This window comes from Argentina silus (assembly GCF_951799395.1).
Source record: "Argentina silus genome assembly, chromosome: Y".
Taxonomy (NCBI): Eukaryota; Metazoa; Chordata; class Actinopteri; order Argentiniformes; family Argentinidae; genus Argentina; species Argentina silus.
The window spans coordinates 17,380,242-17,394,244 of NC_139654.1; the positions used below are offsets into that span (position 1 = coordinate 17,380,242).

Sequence of the window (14,003 nt, forward strand, 5' to 3'; positions counted from 1 at the left end):
CTGAGCTGCTCTTCCTCCCAGGGAACGTTCTCCATCACAGTAGAGAACTCTACTGTGACCTCCTCCCATACAGCCAAGAACCTTGGGGTGATCTTTGACAGCCACTTATCCTGCGTGACGAACATCACAGCGACAGCACGCTCCTGTAGATTCTTCCTCTACAACATCAGAAGGATACGTCCATTCCTCACCAGAGAAGCAGCACAACTTTTGGTCCAAACACTTGTGATCTCTAGCCTTGACTACTGCAATACACTCTTGGCCGGTCTCCCCGCCTCCACTATCAGGCCTCTGCAGCTCATCCAGAATGCTGCCGTCCATCTGGTGTTCAATCTCCCCAAATTCTCCCATGTCACTCCCCTCCTCCGCACCCTTCACTGGCTCCCGGTAGCAGCTCGCATCAGATTCAAGACCCTGGTGCTCGCCTACCGGGCGGCAAAGGGAACAGCCCCTCCCTACTTGCAAGCAATGGTCAGCCCCCAAACCCCTGCCTGATCAGTCCGCTCTTCCACCTCGGCTGGCTGCCTGGCACCGCCGCCTCTATGTGGATGCAGCAGCCGCACTATTCGGTCACAGCTTTTTTTTTTTCACTGTCCTGGTGCCCCGCTGGTGGAACGAGCTTCCCACTGCTGTCATGACCACAGAGTCACTACCAATCTTCTGCCGTAGATTGAAGACCCATCTCTTCAGGCTACATCTTAACAGTCCCTCCTAAAGACCTCTTCACCCACACTACCCCCCTGTACAAAACAAAATCATTCTTCTAGCATTGAGACTGCCAATGGCCTCTGGTCTGAGCATTGATTACTTTATCTTATGATGACTGATGGATAGATGATTCACTTACTTAAACAAATGTATTTGTTGTAAGTCGCTTTGGATAAAGGTGTCTGCTAAATGCAATAAATGTAAATGTAAATGCAGTTACCACTATTCTTCACACGAGAGATGGTGCGGAAACTGCATTGCATGTTGCTGGATTTGCACTAATCTTTAAAGCTTTGTAGTAAAACCAAATAAACACATTTCCAGCCATATCATTTGAATTCATTGTTGCAAACACAATTATGGATATGAGATTGAGATTATTTTCCATTAAGGGATTCTTTTTGGCCACTTGGTTATAGACCAATTTTGTAGAGTGACTCAGATGATGTTGTCCCATCGACTGTGCTTTTTCCTCTGCAACATTCAACTTTGTAGATTCTTGTAAGTCTCCCCAGGCCTCAGGGTCGCATTCCTGAGCAGTTTTGTTCCTCTCCATTTGCTCAGTTTTTAATGACAACCTGATCCACACAATGTGTAATTGATTTATATGCAAATCAGAGATCCTATAAAAGCAAAGATATTAATTCCAAAATTATATGAACTATTATCCTTGCATTAAGATGGACTCAATTCAACTTACTGAGTGATTTGTTGATGACATTTTTGCATTTTAGCTAATTTTAAGAGTGTCATAGCAAAGGGCCTGAATACTTATGTACACAAGGTATTTCTGTGTTTCAATTTTAATAAATTTACTGAAATTTCTAAAAACCTGTTTTCGCTTTGTCATTCTGGGGTATTGTGTGTGGATTGATGGCAAATTCTTTTAATTTAATCCATTTTAAATTGAGTCTATAACACAACAAAATGTAGAAAAAGTGAAGGGGTCTGAATACTCTCCGAAGGCACTGTGTTCCAGAATGCATTCCATTTTTAGTTTGAGGGTTTTTTATTTCTCAATCAAACGTTTCCCATAGCAGACCAATAGAAATATTTTGGGTTGATTATTTGTATGAATTTGGAGACATTCATTGACGACAACAATTCCAGTATGCCGTACATTGATAGCAGTCCTTGGATTTGAATGAAGCAAAAATAAATGGTTTGATGCCCTCTTGTGGTTGTCGTACAAAACGCCATACAGCAAATCTGCAGCTGATGATGAATGCTGTCTCTGCTGATCAGGATGTTTAACATTATGGCGCTTTCTTTTACTCAATAATACAACTGAAGACCTTCTGTGTCATACACCAAGTTTAGGGTGAACCATTCAAATTAATTTGATATAGGATATGAATTGCATTTACTTTTTTCCAAAGGGATTTTTAAATTAATCCATTTTCAAGTTACTTCCTGCACTGCCATTACCTTCACCCTAAATGACTCAGCCTTTTATTTAAAAATGTGCGCACACACACATACAGTGGGGGAAATAATTATTTGATCCCTTGCTGATTTTGTTAGTTTGCCCGATTACAAAGAAATGAACGGTCTATAATTTTTATGGTACTTTTATTTTAACAAATAGAGACAGAATATCAACAAAGAAGTCCAGAAAAAACACATAAAATAAAGTTATAAATTCATTTGCATTTGATCGAAGGAAATAAGTATTTGATCCCCAAACAAAACATGACTCAGTACTTGGTGGAGAAACCCTTGCTGGCAAGAACAGAAGTCAGACGTTTCTTATAGTTGGTCACCAGGTTTGCACACATCTCAGGAGGGATTTTGGTCCACTCCTCTTTACAGATCCTCTCCAAATCCTGAAGGTTTCAAGGCTTTTGCTTGGCAACTCGAAGCTTCAGCTCCCTCCACAAATTTTCTATAGGATTAAGGTCTGGAGACTAGCTAGGCCACTCCATGACCTTAGTGTGCTTCTTCTTGAGCCACTCCTTTGTTGCCTTGGCTGTATGTTTTGGGTCATTGTCATGCTGGAAGACCCATCCACGACCCATCCTCAGTGCTCTGGCTGAGGGAAGGAGGTTCTCGTCCAAGATCTTTTGGTACATGGCCCCGTCCATTGGCCCCTCAATGCAGTGAAGTCGTCCTGTACCCTTAGCAGAGAAACAACCCCAAAGCATAATGTTTCCACCTCCGTGTTTGACGGTGGGGATGGTGTTCTTGGGATTGTAGCATTCAGCATTTCTCTCCCTCCAAACACAAAGAGTCGAATTTATGCCAAAGAGTTCAATTTTGGTCTCATCTGACCACATCACCTTCTCCCAAGCCTTCTCTGAATCATTTAGGTGTTCATTGGCAAACTTCAGATGGGCCTGTACATGTGCCTTCTTGAGCAGGGGGACCTTGCGGGCACTGCAGGATTTCAATCCGTTACGGTGTAGTGTGTTACCAATGGTTTTCTTGGTGACTGTGGTCCCAGCTGCCTTGAGATCATTACCAAGCTCCTCCCGTGTAGTTCTGGGCTGATCCCTCACCCTTCTCATGATCATCCTTACCCCACGAGGCAAGATCTTGCATGGAGCTCCAGGCCGAGGGCGATTGATGGTTATTTTGTATTTCTTCCATTTTCTAATAATTGCACCAACAGTTGTCTCCTTCTCACCAAGCTTCTTGCTGATGGTCTTGTAGCCCATTCCAGCCTTGTGCAGGTCTACAACTCTTACCCTGATGTCCTTTGAATGTTCTTTGGTCTTGCCCATGGTGATGGAGAGGTTGGAATGGAAGAGATTGATTCTATTGACAGGTGTCTTTTATACCCATAACAAGCAGAGATTAGGAGTACTTTTCCTAAAGTGACAGGACTAATCTGTGTGCCTCATGGGCATATAACCGGTCTGTATGAGCCAGAATTCTTGCTGGTTTTAGGAGATCAAATACTTATTTCCTTCGATCAAATGCAAATGAATTTATAACTTTATATAATGTGTTTTTTCTGGACTTCTTTGTTGATATTCTGTCTCTATTTGTTAAAATAAAAGTACCATAAAAATTATAGACCGCTCATTTCTTTGTAATCGGGCAAACTAACAAAATCAGCAGGGGATCAAATAATTCTTTCCCCCACTGTATGTTATTCTTAAAGATGCTGTCTCTTTAGCCTCATGAGCCTTTTTCTGAGTCATTGTTTTGAAAGAAAAAACACATACAGACCTCACTCCTTTGACACCCCCCCCCCATCTTCTCTCCCCTCCTCTACAGACTGGCTGGGTGGCACTTGTCAGCTTTCCTATGCCATTCTCTCTGCCTGCAGCTGACACACGACATCACAATTACAGCTCCTCTCTCTCTCTCTCTCCAGAAGCTTTCTAAAAGCTTCCTAATGGTTGTAATGACTTTGTTTAATCGGTAGAGATCAGGGAATGAGATCCCTTGAAAGCAATATTTCATTTACGAATGCTGTTTTGGCCTGGAAAAAGCGCTTTCTAAAATGGACTGTCCTACTCAGTTTGCATGTGAACATGTTGTTACTGCCAGTGGTGTTCTAGGGGAGTGGACTCGCCGATTTTTGCCTTTGCGTCTCTGTTGGCTGCCTCTTTGAATCGTGCGTGCATGCAAAAACACAACAGCTAATGTCCAACACTGCACGTCCATTTCAGGGGGTTATATTCATATTAAGGAGGATGTTGTTGTTGGAATTCAAATAGAATGTCACCGCGGTGGCCAGAGATGGCAGATTTCCAACAAACTTATGCCCTGCTCCTTTAAGTAATTTTCCTCTAATCAGGACCCATGTGACTTTCTGCATGAGGTAGCAGCGCTGCTGCTGCGCACAGCACTGAGGGAGAGACAGAGGGAGGGAGACAGAGAGAGTGACAGGAATGAGACAGAGGAGAGGGGAGAAAGTGAGGGGTTAGAGGAGAAGGGGGGCATATTTAGTACACAAGCAATCTATTTTTTACCATTTAACCTCCACAAAGGCTGTGATTGCCTCCACTGTGACACAACAAATCTATTCCATAATTAATGCATTTCACTGGGTCATTCACAGCACTTAGATCTCATAGTCAGTGAGCCTTTCCACATCTCCTTTCCACACCTTCTTTCCTTCATGTGTACTAAAAGATAACTTATTTAAGTGAAAAAAATAACTCTAAACACTATTATACAGTTAGGTCCAGAAATATTTGGACAGTGACACAATTTTCATAATTTTGGCTCTGTACGCCACCACAATGGATTTGAAATGAAACAATCCAGATGCAATTGAAGGGCAGACTTTCAGCTTCAAGGGGTTGAACATGAAACGTTTAGGAATTGCAACCATTTTTATACACAGCCCCCCATTTTCAGGGGCTCAAATGTAATTGGACAAATTAACATAATCATAAATAAAATGTTCATTTTTAATACTTTGTCAAGAATCCTTTGCAGGCAATGACTGCCTGAAGTCTGGAACCCATGGACATCACCAAATGCTGGGTTTCCTCCTTTGTGATGCTTTGCCAGGCCTTTACTGCAGCTATCTTCAGTTGTTGTTTGTTCGTGGGTCTTTCTGCCTTTAGTTTTGTCTTCAGCAAGTGAAATGCATGTTCGATCGGGTTGAGATCAGGTGATTGACTCGGCCATTGCAGAATATACCACGTCTTTGCCTTAAAAAACTCCTGGGTTGCTTTCGCAGTATGTTTTGGGTCATTGTCCATCTGTAGTGTGAAGCACCGTCCAATCAACTTTGCTGAATTTGGCTGAATCTGAGCAGACAGTTGTAACGAGGTCCTAAACACAGAGGCGGACTCGGTGGTGGTGATAAGGGAAAACCCCGTTTATTTAGAATGTTGCGTCTTTTCATTCGTTTCAGGTTGAGGTCGACTTTCCAGTCTTCAGCTTTTCAGCCTTCCTCCCTCCAAAGCAGAGGCACACACATCTTAAACCATTTCGTTAACGAGGCTTCATTCGCAACAGGTGCGCAACGAAGCCTCGCTTCCGTAACCCTTGCCACGGTCCTGTAGCTCCCCCTACAGGCCGAACACTGCATGTCCCCCCACATACCCCCACCGCCCGACACAGGCCGGGGACACGACGGCCGACAACCTACTCCCCCCCCCCTGCACGGGAGAGGAAGTCTGCCACGACCATCTGCGCCCCCGGTCTGTGCACGACCGAAAAGTTGAAGGGCTGCAACGCGAGATACCACCGGGTGATCCTCGCGTTCACATCCTTCATGCGGTGGAGCCACTGGAGGGGAGCATGGTCGGAATAGAGGGTGAAAGCGCGACCCAGCAGGTAGTAGCGGAGGGCGCCGACCGCCCACTTGATGGCGAGGCACTCCTTCTCCACCGTGCTGTACCGGCCCTCCCTCTCCGACAGTTTGCGGCTCAGGTACAGCACCGGCCGGTCAGCCCCCTCCACCCGCTGGGTCAGCACTGCTCCCAGGCCTCTATCCGACGCGTCCGTCTGTAGGGAGAAAGGGAGGTTAAAATCAGGCGCATACAGGACCGTTTCTCCACAAAGAGCGCCCTTAAGGGCCTCGAACGACCCCTGGCACTGGCCAGCCAGCCCCAGGAACGCCCTCACCTCCTTCTTAGTCTTGGGCCGCGGAGAGGCGGCGATGGCCGCAGTCTTTTCAACCTGCGGCCGCACCTCCCCTCGACCCAAGTGGTACCCCAGATAACGGATCTCCCTCCGCCCGATCACGCACTTTTTCGGGTTGGCCGTCAGCCCCGCCTGCCTCAGGGACCGCAGAACAGCAGCCACACCCTGCATATGCTGCGCCCAGGTGTCACTGTAAATGACAATGTCATCCAGATAGGCAGCAGCATAGGCAGAGTGCGGACGCAGAATGCGGTCCATGAGGCGCTGGAAAGTGGCTGGGGCCTTGCTTTCACACACACCCACACACACACACACAAAACCTGCCCATCACAACACAGACCATTCAGAGAGGAATACATCCACCACCCTCTTACAAGTTAAACACTGAAATTAGTCAGTTTTGGACATGTTTTTGTTGCCATAAGGCTTTGAGGTGAAGTGGGATTCACCTCAATAGCCTTATGCCTACAAAACATGTTAAAAACTGACTAATATCAGTGTTTCAATATTTGTCTTTTTTCCCCCCAATACTATTTCAATAGATAAGCAGCATGTATAGACACATTATTATCCTCAGGGTCCTGTACTGAAGCTGATACATCACATGATGTTCGTCCTCAGAAATCACACTGGAAACAAAATCAATATGATTGAATTCAAAGTTTATTGGCAATTCAGAACCAGTGACCGAAAGTAATTCAGTTCAGATTTCCACCACTCCAGACAGTGTGTGGGTACACTCAACCAACCACACAATAACCAAGTGTAGAACCAAGTGGAAGTGATTTCCATTACGAGAAAACACTATACACTATACACTCACCGGCCACTTTATTAGGTACACCTTGCTAGTACCGGGTTGGACCCCCTTTTGCCTTCAGAACTGCCTTAATTCTTTGTGGCATAGATTCAACAAGGTGCTGGAAACATTCCTCAGAGATTTTGGTCCATATTGACATGATAGCATCATTGCTACAGATTTGTCGGCTGCACATCCATGATGCGAATCTCCCGTTCTACCACATCCCAAAGGTGCTCTATTGGATTGAGATCTGGTGACTGCGGAGGCCATTGGAGTACAGTGAACTCATTGTCATGTTCAAGAAACCCAGTTTGAGATGATGTGAGCTTTGTGACATGGTGCGTTATCCTGCTGGAAGTAGCCATCAGAAGATGGGTACACTGTGGTCATAAAGGTATGGACATGGTCGGCAACAATACTCAGGTAGGCTGTGGTGTTTAAACGATGCTCAATTGGTACTAAGGGGCCCAAAGTGTGCCAAGAAAATATGCCCCACACCATTAGATATTTGCATGAACGAGCAGCTGAACAGGTGTACCTAATAAAGTGGCCGGTGAGTGTATGTTACACTATGACACATCCGATAACCCCCTTTCTCACTGTCCCAAACATGTTGTTCAATACTGCAATCTCACTGGGGAAACATTCCCTCAACTAAGTCCAAATATAGCCTAACTAATGAACAACAGCATAGCAAAATGACGACCGTATCTCAGTGGCACACAGCCACCGTGAAAATGCCTCAGAGAGTTTGTGTGTATGTCACTAACATTTTTCCAGAGTATCAGCGAATCTGAAAGCATGACATGTACCTCCTGAACAACGTTAATGTGCCCTGACAAGCAGCTCTACCTCTCTATCTCTCTTCCCCCTCTCTCTGCAAGCTCCACACAGGTCCTATAGGCACCAATACCACACACACACACACGCACACACACAAAAGCTCCCTTTCTGCAAACCCCACACAGGCCCAAGGCATCTCTGCAACACCTTTACATTAATCAGATTTCTGACAACAGCACTGAATGCAAGGAGAGAGAACGGAGAAAGAGCAAGAGAGAGTGAAAAAGAGAGAGAGAGGGAGAAAGAGAGAGAGAGAAAGAAAGAAAGAGGTACTTACCAGGGCAAGCACAACCTCCAACAGACATCTTCTCACATGTTGGGTTCTGCTCTGCATGAAACAGCTGCCTTCAGTCCACACTTTGCTCGCATGGGCTACCTATGAAGAAATCAGAGAGAGAGAGGAGGTGGAGAGTGGGAGGGAGGGGTAGAAAAACTGGGAATGTAAAACAGAAATGTGCAGTCTCTCTCTCTCTCTCTCTCTTTCTTTCTCTGTCTGTCTCTCTTTCCTTCTCTCTCTCAAACTCTCTTTCTCGCTCTTCTCTTTCTGAGAAGCAGGAAGCAGGCTACATCGTTAATATGCAAATTGCAATACTGGTGGGAGGAGAACAAAAAGAGAGAGAGGAGTGGAGAGTGGGGGGAAAGGGGAGGGAGAGAAGGGAGTGTTGTGTGTGTGTGTGTGTGTGTGTGAGAGAGAGAGAGAGAGAGAGAGAGAAGGGAGGAGGGAGACCGAGAGAGGGGAGGTGGGAGACAGAGAGGGGAAAGGGGGGGGGGGGGGGAGGAAATACGAACCAGAGAGAAAGTGGGATAGGAGGGGGGTCAGAGTGACCAGAGAGGCTGGTTTGGGTGAGTCGTGTGTGTGTGTGTGTGTGTGTGTGTGTGTGTGTGTGTGTGTGTGTGTTTATGTGTGTATCTGTGAGTGTTGTTGCAGAGATGTTTGCCTGGTGCTGCTGAGGAAGTTAAACACACACTGCGACAATACACACACACACACACGCACCCCCCCCCCCCCCACACACACACACACGCAACCACCCACCCCCCCCCCCCCCCCCCCCCCCCCCACACACACACACACACACTCACACACACACACACACACACTCACACACACACACACACACACACGCCCAGAGTGCAAGTCTAATTCATTTTTTCTCCCCCATCTACCTCTACCCTCTTCTCCTTTCCTTTCCTCACCTCCCCTTAGTCCTCCCTTCACCTCTCTCCCTCAAACCAAATAATCTCACACTCCACACATACACACACACACTCCCATGAGTGGTCCTCCTCGCTCCGCTGCCTTAAGGAGCTCTGGCACGGTGGGAAAAACACTCTTGATCCCACCATGTATGTACACACACACACACACACACACACACACACACACACACACACAGAGAGAGACAAACAAGCAGTGAGAGCAGAGCTTCACTATACAAACCCCAGTTCTTTGTTGTCCATCACTCAGAATCAATACACTGACATAAAGGTACAACATGCTGTCAGACTGTAACAAGGTTCGGACACAGAGGTAGTGGTATGGGACTCAACCCTTTTATTGTTCGGTCTTAGTTATTATTCTTCGTATTTTGTCTTCTTCACGGCGACTTTCCAGTCCCCCTCGCTGCTCTCCCGGCCCTCCTACTGAAAGCAGAGGCACACACATCTTACACCATTCGTTAACGAGGCTTCATTCGCAACAGGTGTGCGACAAAGCCTCGCTCCCGCACCCTGGCCACGGTCCTGTAGCACCCTCTACAGGCCGAACGCTGCATGTCCCCCCACATACCCCCACCACCCGACACAGGCCGGGGACACGACGGCCGACAACCTACTCCCCCCCCCCTGCACGGGAGAGGAAGTCTGCCACGACCATCTGCGCCCCCGGTCTGTGCACGACCGAAAAGTTGAAGGGCTGCAACGCGAGATACCACCGGGTGATCCTCGCGTTCACATCCTTCATGCGGTGGAGCCACTGGAGGGGAGCATGGTCAGAATAGAGGGTGAAAGCGCGACCCAGCAGGTAGTAGCGGAGGGCGCCGACCGCCCACTTGATGGCAAGGCACTCCTTCTCCACCGTGCTGTACCGGCCCTCCCTCTCCGATAGTCTTTTCAATCTGCGGCCGCACCTCCCCTCGACCCAAGTGGTACCCCTGTCGCCGGGGGCGAGATTAGTATGGCCTTTTCCTGGCCTGAACACCACACCCAAAGTTACCAAGTCACAACTGACAAACCATCAACTAAGAGGACCACAACTGACAGGGCATCAGCTAAAAAGACCACAACTGAAAAAGCTTCAACTAAAAGGACCACAACTGAAAAGGCATCAACTACAAAGATCACAACTGAAAAAGCTTCAACTAAAAGGACCACAACTGAAAAGGCATCAACTACAAAAATCACAACTAAAAAAGCTTTAACAAAGGGGACTTCAACGATAAAGAGAGCATTAATAAGGGAGGAAGAGGACACGTCTGAGACGACAACGGTGTTAATCTATACCCCCTGTGGACGGAAGGCCTCTGAAGACACCAAGACTGAGGCCAACAGACCTAGGCCTGACACTACACAAACCCCTAGCAAAATGGCAAAGTACAGTGTGCAGAGGCCCACAGGAGGCAGAGGTGTGCATGAGAAGAAGGAGGTCATGCCAGCACCACCCAAAGTATCACAGGGCCCATCGGAGCCAGGGGATATCTCCTCAACGGAGTTACCAGAGCTAGAGATACCGCCTGACTGGGTGGTGTTGGACGAGGCCCTCAGCTCTCCCTGCTCACCTCAGTCCCCATACTCGCCGCTCACAAAAACAGAATTGATCATACTGGAGCCAATGGCTGAGGTTCCTGACGATCCTGTCATGCCAAACATGATGGGACGGTGCACCTCCGAGGAGGCTCCTGAAACAGTCTTCAGCTTCGATTTAACCCATGACATAGAGATACAGAGGTATGACCCGATGCCGATCATTACCCTAGACACAGAGGATTTACAGTTAGATTCCCCACCAGATATGGCCTATGGAGGAGAGGTGTCCTTCCTTGATTTTCTCTATGAAATGACCCTGGTTAATGTGTGAAACTGATTAATGATAAGTTGATTCGAATGTGTGTAACTGATTAATGATAAGTTGATTCAAATGTGTGTAACTGATTAATGATAAGTTGATTCAAATATATATAATTGGTTAATGATAAATGAGTTCAAATATGTGCAAAAGGCAAAACTGAATAAGAGAAATTATAAGGGTAGTGTATGACTCCGGGTCAACATATCTGGTTGGACCTCGTGGTGATAACGGTTTAACTGATACTGAAGTAGGCAACCAAATGCACTAATGTTTGACTGTATAAATTCTTACTCAGAAATGATTACTGAAGTAGGCAACCAAATGCACTAATGTTTGACGGTATAATTCTTACTCAGAAATGATTACTGAAGTAGGCCACCATACTAATGTTTGACTGTATAATTCTTACTCAGAAATGATTACTGAAGTAGGCCACCATACTAATGTTGATTGTGTAATTCTTACTCAGGGATGATTACTGAAGTAGGCTAATCATGTGTGCTAATGTTGATTGTATACCATATGTACTAAATGTTAACTTTGAGAAATGCCTAGATTAGTATGGCACAAGAAGGGTTGATAGTGTAGGATCTGCGGGATGTAGTGGGTCAGGTTGCAGAAGTCCACAACAAAAAGTGTCCTTGATTCCATGTTTAAGCATGAGTGTGATAAGTATGTCTAGTAGACATAACAACAGGTGCCCTTATGCCCATGATTAAGCATGGGTGCGAACTCAGGGTGATGTACTAGTTGCTAGATCGAATTCTATGCCTGACTGAATGAACTAGATGGAATTCTATGCCTGACTGAATGAACTAGATCGAATTCTATGCCTGACTGAGTTGCTAGATCGAATTCTATGCCTGACTAAGTGAGTATAAAAGTTAAAGTGTATGATTATATGTTTTGTGACCCTGAGAGTTGAGGGACAGAGATACTTCCTAAAAAGAACTTCCCTAAAAACACTTAATATGACCTTACAAACACAGACACTGTGTCTAACACAGAAATACAAGCATGAATAAAAAAAAACCACACTATGTGTATATTTAGGGACAAACACACAAAGCACCTGCACTCTGGTGTTAGATGAACAGGAAGCCCCATAAGAGAGGGTGGGGGTAAAGAGAAGCCCCATTGAAGGTATTATTGAGAATATAAAAAGAGCTCCCCGGAGCGGTACAACGGTCATTCCCCGCTGCGGAGCGTAACACCTGAAGGACCGGAGCAGGACTGAGTGTGTTGAAGACTACCCCGGAGTGGAAACTGAAGCTTCCATACTCTAGCACCCGAGCAGATTCTCCGTGACCGGAGCTCACACTCGGATGGAATTCTGACTGACGGCCACCGGCTACGCTCGACGGAGTGAAACTGGGACTTCTCTAAATTTCACAGGCAGAGTTGGGACAGACTGATAGGTTTTATTCTTTTCTAATTTTTATCGTTTTTGAATACTAGCATTTTACCATTTAATCACTCTGCCTGTAATGCTGCAATGCTTTAAGCCATCATTAAAGAATTTAACCTGCAGTTTTCTCAATTTTAATTTTTAATTTTAATTTTTTTTTATTTTTCGTCATTCCATCCCTCATAAGCCTTTTTACCTCCTCCTGGTAACATAAAATATTATAGACTACTGTGCATATTACATCTTAGGATCTGAAGGGTTATATCTGGCCCCTTATTACCTCCTTTGGGTAAATTATCCTTACCGATAAACCCTTTTATCCGCAACCACACCAACTGGCACTCATATCAGATTAGAGTGGTCGTTAACCATAGAGATTACCCACTTCTGTGTACGGTTTTATTTGGGGTGACTTTTCAGTGCAGCTGAGGTGGGTAGAGGAAGTCATGGGAGGAACTATGGGACGTAGACCGTTAACAGCGGAGTGAGTCTAATCGACACCAACCGACATAGGACCAGTCAGCATCTGACAGGGTAAGACCCCTCAGGCTGAGGATCCACACCTGTTATCAGATGGTTGGTCGGGGGCTGCTGTACAAGGCCCTCCGCCCGATCACGCACTTTTTCGGGTTGGCTGTCAGCCCCGCCTGCCTCAGGGACCGCAGAACAGCAGCCACACTCTGCACATGCTGCGCCCAGGTGTCACTGTGAACGACAATGTCATCCAAGTAGGCAGCAGCATAGGCAGAGTGCGGCCGCAGAATGCGGTCCATGAGGCGCTGGAAAGTGGCTGGGGCTCCGAACAACCCGAAAGGGAGCACCGTGAACTGGTATAACCCGAGCGGAGTGGAGAATGCAGTCTTTTCCCGGGAGACCGGCGAGAGTGGAATCTGCCAGTATCCCTTCGTACAATCCAATGTCGTAAAATATTTGGCCGTGCCAAGCCGGTCCAAGAGCTCGTCAACCCGGGGCATCGGGTAGGCATCGAACTTGGAGACCGCATTAACCCTTCTATAATCCACACAGAACCGTATAGACCCATCCGGCTTGTTAACAAGCACGATGGGGCTACACCAGTCACTGCGGGACTCCTCGACCACACCCAGCTCCAGCATGGCTTCCAATTCCCTGCACACAATGTCTCGTTTGTGTACCGGCAACCTATAGGGACGCGTGCGCACCGTTAAACCCGGCTGCGTTTCTATATGGTGGTCGATAAGCGTAGTCCGACCGGGCAGGGGAGAGAACACGTCAGCAAACCTAGCTTGCAAATCTGCAACGTCCGTGGCCTGGCTAGCAGAGAGATGGTTATCAATGCCGACCGGAGTGCTAACTTTTGATTTTGGGACTTCCGGTCCGAACTCATCTCTCTCTGGAATTATTGTAGCCAGAGCAACAGTGACCACGTCGTTCCATTTTTTAAGGAGATTTATGTGATACAACTGCAAGCTATCCCCCCGGTCCGAGCGTACTGCCTCATAATCCACGTCCCCCATGCGACGTGTGACCACAAACGGCCCTTGCCACTTCGCGAGTAATTTCGTGCTGGAGGTGGGTAACAGTACGAGCACCTTGTCTCCTGGTGTAAATTCTTGCAGGTTAGTTCCCCTGTCGTAGAGGCG

At 46.7% G+C, this 14,003-nt stretch overlaps 1 protein-coding gene across 4 annotated transcripts in view; it reads right to left on the minus strand.

Moving 5' to 3' along the window:
- The window catches only part of LOC310823798 (LIM domain-binding protein 1-A-like), a gene marked incomplete at its 3' end in the record, with an annotated part of 37,551 nt that extends 29,304 nt beyond the window's left edge, over positions 1-8,247 (minus strand). For all 4 annotated transcript variants that reach the window (XM_083696663.1, XM_083696657.1, XM_083696658.1 and 1 more), the window contains exon 1: positions 8,184-8,247. The remainder of the gene's footprint in view (positions 1-8,183) is intronic.
- Positions 8,248-14,003: the final 5,756 nt, after the last annotated feature.